A 12343-nucleotide genomic window follows, 5' to 3' on the forward strand; every position below is an offset into this window, starting at 1 on the left:
ACTACGTAAAACCCAAATAAAACTACACACACAATTTGTTGCATTCTTCATTTATCCATCATTTTTATACAGCGATTTTCCACCTTCAACGCACTCAAACCGCTTTACACACACATTCATACACCAGTGTACGCAGACACAAGTGTTTTGCACAAGGACACAATGACAATATTCATCTGTGGGAGTTGTAATCGCACCGCCAACCTGTGGGTGCGTGAATCTAACCGCTCAGCCAATTATATTTTTGTCGATGACGAGATTCGGACCACCACCAACCGATCAGTGGACAAACGCTCTACCAACTGAGCTACTGTCTCCCACCACAACCCCGTGTTCCAACTCCAACGCACAATAAAACTCAATTAAGTGTCTTGCCCAAGGAGTTGTCGTAACAGAAAGTCTGACAAATTCATCCCAGCAGTAGCAAATAGCGAATCAGCCCCATATAAACGCTATGCTGATAAATAAACTATTCTTTGGTATCATAAATATTTGATCGTTTAATCAGTCTTTCATCGTTTATCATTTCATCACATTGTAAATACTGTAAATAAATCAATAATAACTATAACCCATAAGCTAGTACACGAGGCCTTTAGCTCCCTCATTATGCTTTGTATTACTAATCCCGATATCTTACAAGCTATCACTTACTTCCATCCTGCTCGTTATTTACCCATGAAATGAATCTGTTTATTGTTCAGTAAACTGTAAAAAACCTCCTCAGCTCCAACACCTTTCTATCAATCCCCGTAAAACCCAGAATCCTCCAAATCGATTAGGCACATAAACCTATAGCTCCTTCCCAATAAGCTCCTTTTGAACTTGTGGAATGAATGCGTTTAGAATGAAAAGTCAACATTTTCCCCTGCCATGAAAGGCGCGCTGTAAAAAATGGCGGAGGCATAAACAGGCAGGGCAGGTGTTGACGATGCAAATGAAACGGATGACAGATGGTGAGGCTCGCGATTGCTCACTGTGTAGATAATAGATGGAGGTAATCAAATTCCACTGAGGCTCTGGGACTTTCTTCAGAACTTTCCCATCAATTGCACCATCAAACGCCCCCCCTCCCCTTCTCCAACCCCCCCTTGCCTGCACCTTAGTCCGACACGCAAAGAATTGACAAGATTTGAGGTTTTACTTCATGAGGTTTGGTAGAAAGAAAAACATGCTCTTGTAATGTTTTGGCGTGTTTAGGGTTGCTTTATGTTTTTCAGTATGGGAGGGCTATAGCAGTTTGGTTACTTAAAGAGCCCATATTACACTATTACTACTAGTCTGAAAACAGTCTGTTCCCCCTTGTGATGTCATGTTGTAATACAGGAAGTGCTTCACTGTGTTTTTAAACTCCATACACCTTCACTAGAATCATTTGGATGATTTCAGCCCTGGAATTACTAATATCTACTGAAGAAAAGGTCAAAGGTAGCTGTTAACTCGAAAACTACTGCTTCATGACATCACAAGGTGGAACAGAGCATTTTGAGCTTTGGAGATGGAGTCACTAATAATTAAGGGTTACTCAAACATGTGTGAATCAAACAAAATACACTCCAGGTAACAGCATTATAACATAACTAAAGCTCACAAGAATCAAGTTTGTGTCATATAGGATCTTTTTTTCCCTATTTTGTTTATTAAAGTATCACTTGAAAATAAATCTACTCAAAAAAATAAACAAATAAAAATGTACTCAAAGACTAAAAAAAAAGTATTTCACACAAGTGTTGTTAATTTGTTAAATTGTTAAATGTAGTGATATTGATTTTGGTGAACAGTAGTAATATGAATCAATTTGTTAATGTTTCTTATGAATTTTGTGTATTTATTTTTGTTTCCTCAAAGGTAAAGCTTAAATTCCACAACTTTAATCAAGATGTTACCACGAACAAATAGCCCCTCAAATCATCTGAAAAGTACTTCTTACTTTTCAGTCCAGTTCACAAATGTAGTGGAGAAGAAAGTACAAATACCTGCTCTCAAATGTAGTGAAGTAAAAGTAAAACGTATCCACTGTAAAATTTAGTTAAGTAAAGTACAGGTATCTAAAAACACAGTACTATACTACTTGTACTTTGTTAAGTTCCCCCACTGGTCAGTAGTGTAAGAATAATGCGCAATGGTTGGTCTGAGGCTACTATGGGCCATTGGGAGGTCAGTGTTGTCATGAGACTCAAATATTTCAACTCAGTGTCGATACTATGAAAATCTCAATACTCAATATCAATACTTAAAGCAACAATGATCATAAAATACTTTAAAAACTATATATTTTTAGCTCATAATAGTTTCTTTGTTATTACCATGTGGTCTTATAGTTCTGATTTAGATTAAGATTCTTAAACTGTAAGGAAAGGTCCAATTTAGTCTTTATTATTATAGTCTCAGTACTGATATTGTTTCAAAAGTTTTATTAATGAAAGTGTCTAGGTATTCTTCAAAGTTTTTTTCAAGTTTCGACAACCTCACAGGACAGACGCACACTAACCGCTCTCATATTCATTCACAAGTGGCCACAATATAATACAGATTGCAATTTACACTCCTGTTTTGGGGATGAAAGCACGCAAAAATCTCCCCGCAGACAAATACACAGACAACAGTTTGAAACTATAGGTTGGTACACTTCAACTTATTTTAATGTGACACATAAATGGTCAATAGTCACATTTTTATACAGCACTTTTCCACCTTCAAGATGCTCCTCCCAGTATTATATCATTTATGAGGAGGATTCCTTGTTTTAATTATCTTTTTGGACACTACCTGGTTTAGATGTCCTATGAAAAAAATGACTTCTAATATATATAAAAAAAGCTGTAACTGACCAAGAAGCTCAAGATCTGGGCCAGACATTTCAGTGTGGTAGCCTGTTTCTCCCATAGATATATCTACTGTATATATAAATGGCTACTGCGTTCCAAATAGGAAATGAGTATGGGTGCCCTGAAAACTGTCACCCCTATCTATCTCTATAACTGCTAATGTTCGTATTAACCTGCAGTACATCATCGTGGTGTTTTTATTTCGCAATTGTGTCCGTAAATCAAGATATGAACCTTAATAACAGACAAATCAGGTGCCTTTTTCCCCCGAGGTCGCTCCCTCTAACGTTAGCAACAGGTTTGATTGACAGTGTGGTTAAGTGAAGAGGCGTTCACTCCAACAGCCTTGCTCCGGATTGGCTCTTTGGTCTGATACTTGTGGAAATCGGCTCCAAATTGACCCCTAGCCTCGATGAGCTCCATTTAACTGGAGTCGAACGGTGTAGGTCATGTCACATTCCCTCAGTCCACTTCTTTATACAGTCTTTGGATGCTCCTGACAGGTAGCCCCAGATACCTATTAAAAATGTGCCAAATGCAGAATACAACTTTCCTCATGGGGACAATAAAGTCATGTTTACTTCAACTAGCACAAAGCACTCCGCCAACACGCACACAGAGACACACAAACAAAAACTCGATTTTATGAAGTTCTGTTGCCACGCACTTGTGTAACATTTAACATCTTCCTGAGGGCAGCGTTTTATCCCATGTCTGTTTTATCTTGTGTGCTACAACAGCTGAGCATGTTTTTGAGCATCTGAGGCGAAGCTGTGAATCATAAACACCCATTTGAACAATAACGCCATAGAAGAACTGAACAATAACATCATCAAGAAGGAGAGGCAAGGCTGCGGGCGACACTCAGCTCTCTCCAAACAATCCACACACACCTTTTATGTCCTTCCCTGGCTTTAACTCACTCCAAATCGTAAAGCTTTCATAGATTCACTCGCTTTAGTTGTTTAGCTGTGTCTCGCTTTCACTGCAGGCAACCGGGCTGTTCCCTCTTCCACATAGACCCATCACTGCATTGACAGGCATTTGATATTTCACAGGCCGTGGCTATGAAGGTCAGCGTAATGGTCCGTTTGTGTTTGGTATTTGTCGTGCTTGAGTGGAAGCTTCAAAACAAAGAGGGTCAGACAACGCAGTAAATGAGGATTTTTATGAGTAAAACATGTCATTAAATACGCAAATAAGTCTCTCAATAGGCATGTAATGTGTTCCTGATCACAAACTATTTAGCACAAAGCGGGGACTGAAAATATCACCTGCCATGAAATATACCCCTCATATATTCATGTGTATCTGGAGGACAACTACAACTGAATACAACCATTGATGAGGGAGATTTAGCACTTTGGAAACTTGACTTCATTAAGAATCATGAACTCAAAGGCCTCTCTTACTTTTTTCCCCAGATTTATTTAAAGTGCACTATGTAACTTTTCTGGCAGGTACATCACCTACAGGTCTCCATGGAGATGTTATTACTGTTCCTTGACTATTCCACAACAAAACTATGTTGCATTTATCAATTATAGGTGTTTCTATTGTTAGAGAATACACTGAAAGCATGCATTCTTACTGTGAGTGGGGTCACCTCTCCACAGATCTGACCTGTAATTTGGCCTGATAGTATCACATGTTTGTCTAAATGGGATTATATGAGTTTAATGCTATGAAACATTCCAGGGAAATCATGTTTTCACAAGCAGGTGGTCTTCAGTAAAGCCCATGTTCCAAAAATATGGTTAAATTTTCTCCAAATTAAATGGTAAATGGTAAACGGTCATATTCTTATATAGCGCTTTTCCACCTTCAAGGAACTCAAAGGCACTCAAACCAACAGACATTCTTACAACAGTGTGCACAGACACTTGGGGCGAGGTGGGTTAAGTGTCTTGCCCAAGGACATAATGACAGTATTCATCTGTGGGAGCTGGAATCGCACCGCCAACCTGTGGGTCACTGAATCTAACCACTCTCCCAATGAGGTCTATATCAAGAGCAGGATTTGAACTGCTAACCTTCGGATCAGTGGACAAACACTCAACCAACCTAGATTATGATGAAACAGATAATATGAAAGATTATGATTTAGAGATATGAGTTATTTTATATTGTTTACTTTATTCATGAAAAATATGCAATTATTACCTAAATGAAATCTCTGAGCAAACACACTAAAATTTTCACACCGCAGCGGACATTTAAAGCCGTTTGAAACTTGGCTGTGGCGTTACCAGACAAGAGCTGGGCGGGAGCTGTGGCAAACCAGACTGCAAGTGCCAATAATTCTGCAAAAGCATTTTCCTGTCACCACCCTCAGAGAGCTGCATATTACTAACAATCCCTCTTCACACTTGTATCTCCGCTCACAGCTTTGAGTGTCACACATATGTCTACAGAGGAGCGTAGGAGAGCGGGCATCGGCAGGCAAGTACACGCTACCGATCGCAAGTTTTACACGTGGAAGGTGATGCCGTTTTTTCCCTATGTTTTTAAGGGAATATAAGCGCTAATTGCTCTTGAGAAATCTCGGGACACTGCGCCATATTGGTGATGTTAAAGGTGCAAATGTATTAGCTTATTTTTTTATTGGTGGGATATTGCTAACAGCGCAGCAGTTTTCTGACAGGAAGGGAACGCGCCAAGAGCAATGGTGGGAAGGAACTTTTAATTATTGGCTCTTTAATGCAGTTACAAAGCTATTTCGTATTACACGATTGATTTATTTGTTTTTTCCTCAATGTGAACAGTAAAAGCGGAGGTGTTCAAGACGGCAGCTATAACCTCTGATCACACAGGTCAGGCCATTAGCAAAGAATTGTTAACAAGGACAGAGCTGGAAGTGTCCTTGGCTCTGTATTTCCCCATCATAGTTTAAGCAGGTTTGATGAAAATTTGCGCTGTTACTATGTCAATTAGCAATTCAAAGCAAACTGTTATGCTTATCTTACAAATTCTGGTGGAATCCATAAATAGCAGTGGTTGTAGTTGAGGTTTTTTTTGTTTGTTTGGTTTTTCATTTGGGCTTGCATCTCCACAAACCTGACTCTCATTTGGCCACGTTCTGCTTGTCTCCATGGTTCCACAGTATGGCCTTAAGTGTATCTATGGTTTTAACTTTCTATTTCCCTGGAATCATGCAATTACTGTGCCACCTTCAGAAAGATACAGTGTTATTATTATTATTATTATTATTATTATTATTATTATTATTATTATTATTATTATTATTATTATTATTATTATTATTATTATTATTATTATTAATGCATTTATTATTATTTTTTATTTTATTATTTTTTTATTTATTTATACAGGAAAAGTCAGTGAGTCTCTTTGTCATAAGTCCCCTGTTCAAAATACAATACAAACAAAACACAAGCAAAACAAATAAGTATATAAGCCCACCTAAAACCTTAAAAACAGGTGCAGGCGTGTGCTACTTTAAGGCAAGGTAGTTGTAATAATAATAATAATACCATTGTTAATTAAATTTAATTTGAGGAATATTTATTGAAGAGGGTGAACAGTGGCAACCAAAGTATTAGTATACAGTACACATTTGTAGTACTTTTTTCACCTCTGAGACAAAGTAATGGAGTTTGATGCTGGCGACACTGTTGAACAAACCCATTATGACAACGAGATACATATTGTTTTGGAAATACACATTTTCCTGCTGCTCCCTTCCCATTCGGATCATACCGCCAAAGTGAATGTAATTACTTTTCCCCCACTCATTTGGATAATCTCTCCCACAGTTACCTTACCCTCTGCAAAATTCCCAATTAACTACAAATATCCCTTTTGAAAAACGCAAAACAACAGCACCACGTGAAATTTCTTAATGAATTCCTTTGTTTCAGACTGGCACAGATGAGGCATTAGTTAGTTAGGCAAAACCCCGCACAGCCATGGCGGTGCCCGTTTACGGCTGATGGGGCTGCGTGTCCTCGGGCTGGGCTTGCCAAGCTGCCAGTCTGCGCCGTCACACCTTGGTGCCTTTAAAGATTGCCCTGCAGAGATTGGGAGGGGGGGGGGGGGGCGGGAGGGGTAGGGGGTAGTTTGGTTGGTTGGTGGTGGTGGGGGGGCAGTTGAGGGGTAAAGCACGCGCAGGGCCTTGCGTTTTTTAACAACTCACAGTCTGGCAACCCGGGAGCTTTACGACGGAGGAGCGGTGCCAAGAACTGCCCACCGGAGAGAAGAGAGGAGAGGGAGGGGAGCAAGAGGGGGGAAGGCAGGGGGGGGTAGGGTGGAGATTTGAGTCTGATTTACACATGCATACACAAGTCGGGCCCCTGTTACGCACTGCATGAGTATGTGTTCAAATGTCCCCTTATCATGTATCAATGTGTGGAGCAAATACTGTGTTAAATATATTCATCAAACACTCCCCTTGAAGGCTGTGGTGCGTTTTGTCATGTGGCGCTGTATCGGTAATTAAATATTGTTATGATGAGCTATGGTTAGGAGTTAGCACACACAAATACTCAGATAGGAAAAAAAAAGTATTCAAGCATATATAGTTTTTCATTTGAACATATATATCTCAAATAGATTATTCTAAAATATTTATTATTTGCTTTGGGTCAATATAAAATAATAAAGTGGAAAAGATAACATAATATATTGGGTAAACATTTCTTTTTTTTTTTTTTTAGAGTAAATGTCCACAAGATTTTGAATGAATAAATAAAAAAAAATGTAAGTGTGTGTGTTTGAAGCTTTTAAGGGTAATCCAAATACTTTTCATGCACTGTTATGTTACAACCATTTTAGCAAACACGTTATCTTGATAGAGTCGAAGATGAGATAATGGGAGTGAAGTGTCTTGCTCAGTGATACAAACCCAAAATTTGATGGTCTTCCTGTTTCAGCCTCTATAAGATTGTTGTTTTGACATGGTGCAAGTAAAATGTCTAACCCCAAGGAGCTCTGATTCATCATGGGAATACAACAACCATCATCATCAGTCAGGCCAAATGTAACACACCAGTCCAACACATATGAAATAGTGTTCACCAATTTAACCCGAGCACTGTTTGAAGCTAATATTCCTGCATATCGCTGGATTTCAGATGATGTCACAACATTTTATAGGCCAATCATGTTTAATATATGAAATTAATATTGTTTAAATGCAAATGATCTCATTAAACATTTGTGAATTTACCTTTTGGATATTTCATGGCAAAGTCCAGTGTAATCCAGTGTGTCCAGTCAATAGGGAAAAGTGGCTTTTGTCCCCCAACTGAGAGCATGACATCATCACTTCTAGAAACTGAAAAATACCGATATATTGACCAGATTGTACGTAATCTGAAGTGCAGTTAGTTCTTGGGTCTAATCACTGATAGAAATGATCCAGTTAAACATCTGTGAATTTACCTTTTGGATATTTCATGGCAAAGTACAATATAATCAATAGGGAAAACTGGCGCTTGCCCCGATGTGAGAGTACGACATCATCACATTCTAGCAACTGAAGAATACCAATATATTGATCAGATTGCATGTTGCGTTTAGGTGCATTATAAGACCACATGCACGGTCCATCCCCCTGTATTGGAGTAATCCGCACAAATGGCAGTGGATGGCAGAATGTAAATGAGCTGGTTATTACACAGCAACGTTCATCAAACCAGGCTGGAAAGACTTCAATGGCCCTGATGAATATGCATGCAAATTTGTTAATTAAGTTAATTATTCTGCTGAAAATTCATTTGTCTTCCCAAGGACATTTCAGCGATGATTTTAACATGTTTCCACCATTAGTCATGCACCGCGCCACCAAAAATCACTTCTGGTTCACCTTTTGGAGCGGGATAGAGGGACCGCAGGACGGTGCGGGTGGAGAGGTGAGAGGTGCGGGTAAGAGGGTGATGTTTTTCGGGTGAGGGGTGGAGGCAGACAGCTGGTGGGGCCCGGGGATAGAGAGAAACAAGCCAGGAACACAGAGACTGAGGCTGTGAGAGCAGAGAGAGCAGCAACAACCATGTCTGAAGTCCAGGTCTGGTTGGCCCCAAACAAGACCAAAATGTTTTCACTCACATGTAGGTCACAAGGGATACGGGCAGAAGCCTGTTTTAGGTCATATTGACTTTATAATTTCTCGCTGAACTTCATTAAAGGCTAAGGAAACGCAGCAGACCAGCGGCTATAACTCATATTCTTATTCAAATTTACTTTTTCATGCAGTGTTATCAACTTTGTGGTTTACATTTGCCGGTAAACTCTGACTGAACTGAATATTTCCAATGTTTACAGTGTATACCAGCAGATATTCAAACTGCCCTCTCATTAAAGGTATTACTGAGATATTCCAGCAGTCAAAGTAGTCCCTTATTAAAAAAAAAAAAAAAATCACACATTGATGTTCTCTTCTGACAGATAGCGATGGCCAACCTACTTTTTCATAGAGTGTACAAAAGTAGAGGTTTCAAAGTAGAGGCTGAACTCTGCATGTATATTATACCTTTACTTGCATTTATTTTACTACAGGATTTTTATTTCTACAATATACTTGTAAAACTTACGTCGTCTCTCTGCAGATCTGATTTGTAAGTTGACTTGGCGGCGTCGTGTACAGTGGATGGAGCGTTTAAGACAGGGGTGTCAAACCCATTTTCACCGAGGGCTACATCAGCAAAATGATTCCCCTCAAAGGGCTGTAACGTAAAATAAACAACTTTTTTTTTTAACTTGTTCATTAAGTGTTTATTTATTTATTACTTATTCAGGTTACAAATATTGCATATGCATGTCCATAAATGTATAAATGTATATCTCCTGTTAAACTGACATTTTAAGGCAGACATACCTTTTAATCTACCTTGTCGTGGGCCACAAAAAATGACATGGTGGGCCACATTTGGTCCGCGGGCCTTGAGTTTGACACATGTGGCTTGAGACAAAGCAATAACATTTCCATGGAGCAAGTGATGGAGCGTCCACCAGAAAAGCAACATAGTGCAGCTTGCAGTTTATATCTTTTTAAATAAATGCAAAATACTAGGTCTGTGCCCCTCAGTGTATCCTCAATATCTCAAATATTTGGAACTGGTAGTGTTTAGAGAAATGCATGCAATGGAGTTAAAGGTAAACTCAGGTCACTTATAGTAACAGTTTACTTTTCCATAGGCATCTGACAGCTTCAATTTCCAGCATGTGCATTCCTCTCTTCAGCCTAATGTATAAATATGAATTATTTCGCCACAAAATCAGCACAACACCTGAAAATTAACAACATGAAATAAAAAGTAGGAGATGTACAGATGAAGTTATCAAACAGGCAGATGGGAGCAGTTATAGACACATGCGGCCGCTCCGTTTCAAACATCAAATGGACAGAGAGACGCACTGGCTCTGGTCTGACAATCCAGATGTGTGAGTGCTTAATTAAGTCTCCATAGCAGTTAATCACCACAGCGACAGCAGGGATAAGTACAAGAGGCAAGACTTAAACTACAATATACAGGTATCCAACTGCATGGATTTGGAGGGTATTAGTGAAGGAACATGCTGTCAAAAAAGTTTCTAACAAAGAGAAATATTAATTAGTTCATTACTTCATATTTTAATAAGACAGGTGCATGTATTTGTTGTTTTGTTCAGATTAAACAGGAGATGTTAAAGAATCTGCCTGTTATATATTGCTCAAATCCAATGTTCCCTCTAGTGGAGAAATGCAGTTCTGCAGATTTAAGCACCTGTCAGTTTAAGTGGGTGAAGACAGTTGCTACATGAGGGACAGACAGGAAATATAAAGTAAAGTAGACATATTTTAGCTAGTTTCAAAACATACTTAATGATATTTTTAAGGTTTATTTGAAAGCAGAAAGTTGGAGGAAAGTTGTGCGGTAGAAATTTTAGTCAAGATACACTGCAAGAAGTGTTAAAAGCCACACTAGTCTTTGTCAAATCATTTAGTCTCACAGGAAGGCTATAGGTAACTGTGTTTTCCATTTATATGTCTGCTGTTTTATTTCACATGTTTATTGTTTGATCATCCTTACCTATACTCACATGCTTAGGTAAATGTGTTATCTCTCTGAGCTAAGACCTAAATGTAAATTGTACTTGAGGAAGGGCTTGGACCTCAGTATTTAAGTGTGTTTACCTCATTGCTCTTCGCCCACTGCAGCAGAAACTCTGTCAGTAGTCGAACCGTTTGTTTAGCGGTGCAAATGTAATAAAACCAACATACACAGTCTCCTTGTACGTTTGCAGATAATTTCCATGACAGTTGCTCAGTGAGATATTACCTAAAAAGTTGTCGGTACACCATACTGCCATTGCGCTCTTGAGCAAGACACTTCACCTAGCTTCCCTGTATGAATGTTTTAGTGTGACTGGTTATCAGTGGTGGTTTTTCATGTAGAGGTCAACCTGCTTCTTTCCATCCAAATGTTTTACAGTATGGCACTGGCGTTAAACTTCCCAGCCCCATGGAAACAAGAAGGTGACTTCAGCGTGCAGAGTTACAGGTCAGATCTGTGGAGAAGAAACCCCGCTCACGTTAAGAATGCATGTTTTTCAAGGTAGAATAAACACAAAATGGATATGTTTTATTCAATATTGTGGAACAGATTATAGCAAATCAATAACATCTCCATGGAAACAAGCGAGTGGACCAGAAAAGTATAAAATGCGCTTTTAAGTAAATATTCTTCATCCATAATCCAGATGCCTAACACAACCTTTACTGTATTTTTACTTTTTGGACAAACTTCAGCACTTTTGTCATGTAATCCAATTGGCATTCTAATCAGATTAAACACGGCTGTACATGTTTATGCTTATATATGCTACACACTGGACCTGATCCCTTTTTTTTTTTGCTACATTTGATTCCCATGACGAATATGATTAAGATTAGCCGCTTTAGCATAATGTCATACATGCCAGCGTGAGTTACAGAGGGATTAAGTCGTCTATATTTGCTTCTGAAAACAGTTGTTTGTAATGATAAGGCTGACACACTCAATCGATTTGCACGCGCCGTCCCTGACAGTGCAGATTAACTAGCAATAAGCCTTTATTAGCAGTCAAATACACACATTTACACATTTGCAAGATATCAATTAATTTCACATATGGTAGCAGTAATTATGGTTATAGATAAGGGGGATTAAGCATGTAGAAAAGGAGGGATCGAGTGGTCTTGCCCCGAAGAGAGGAGGAACAGAGAGAGGAGGCATGGGGCTTGGGAGGGCCACTAGCTTGCTGCATAAACAACAGCTGTGTAGCTCGTGGCTAAAAACAGGATTGAACAACAACATCATTTGCTAAGAAAATGATCCGGGGAAGAGATAGACATGAAGATAAGAGATGAGAGGCTTGAAATTATCATCTGTGCAGGGTTCCATTTTTTATTTGTCTTTTGCCTTTATATCGCTGCTGTATTATTAATTCACGGTCTTAATGTGCTTTTAATGCAAAGTTACATGGCAACATCAAAACAGGGACACAATTTGTATTTGCCAGTATTTTGTTTTGGA

This window comes from Periophthalmus magnuspinnatus, chromosome 17, assembly GCF_009829125.3.
Source record: "Periophthalmus magnuspinnatus isolate fPerMag1 chromosome 17, fPerMag1.2.pri, whole genome shotgun sequence".
In the NCBI taxonomy this organism is placed as follows: Eukaryota; Metazoa; Chordata; class Actinopteri; order Gobiiformes; family Gobiidae; genus Periophthalmus; species Periophthalmus magnuspinnatus.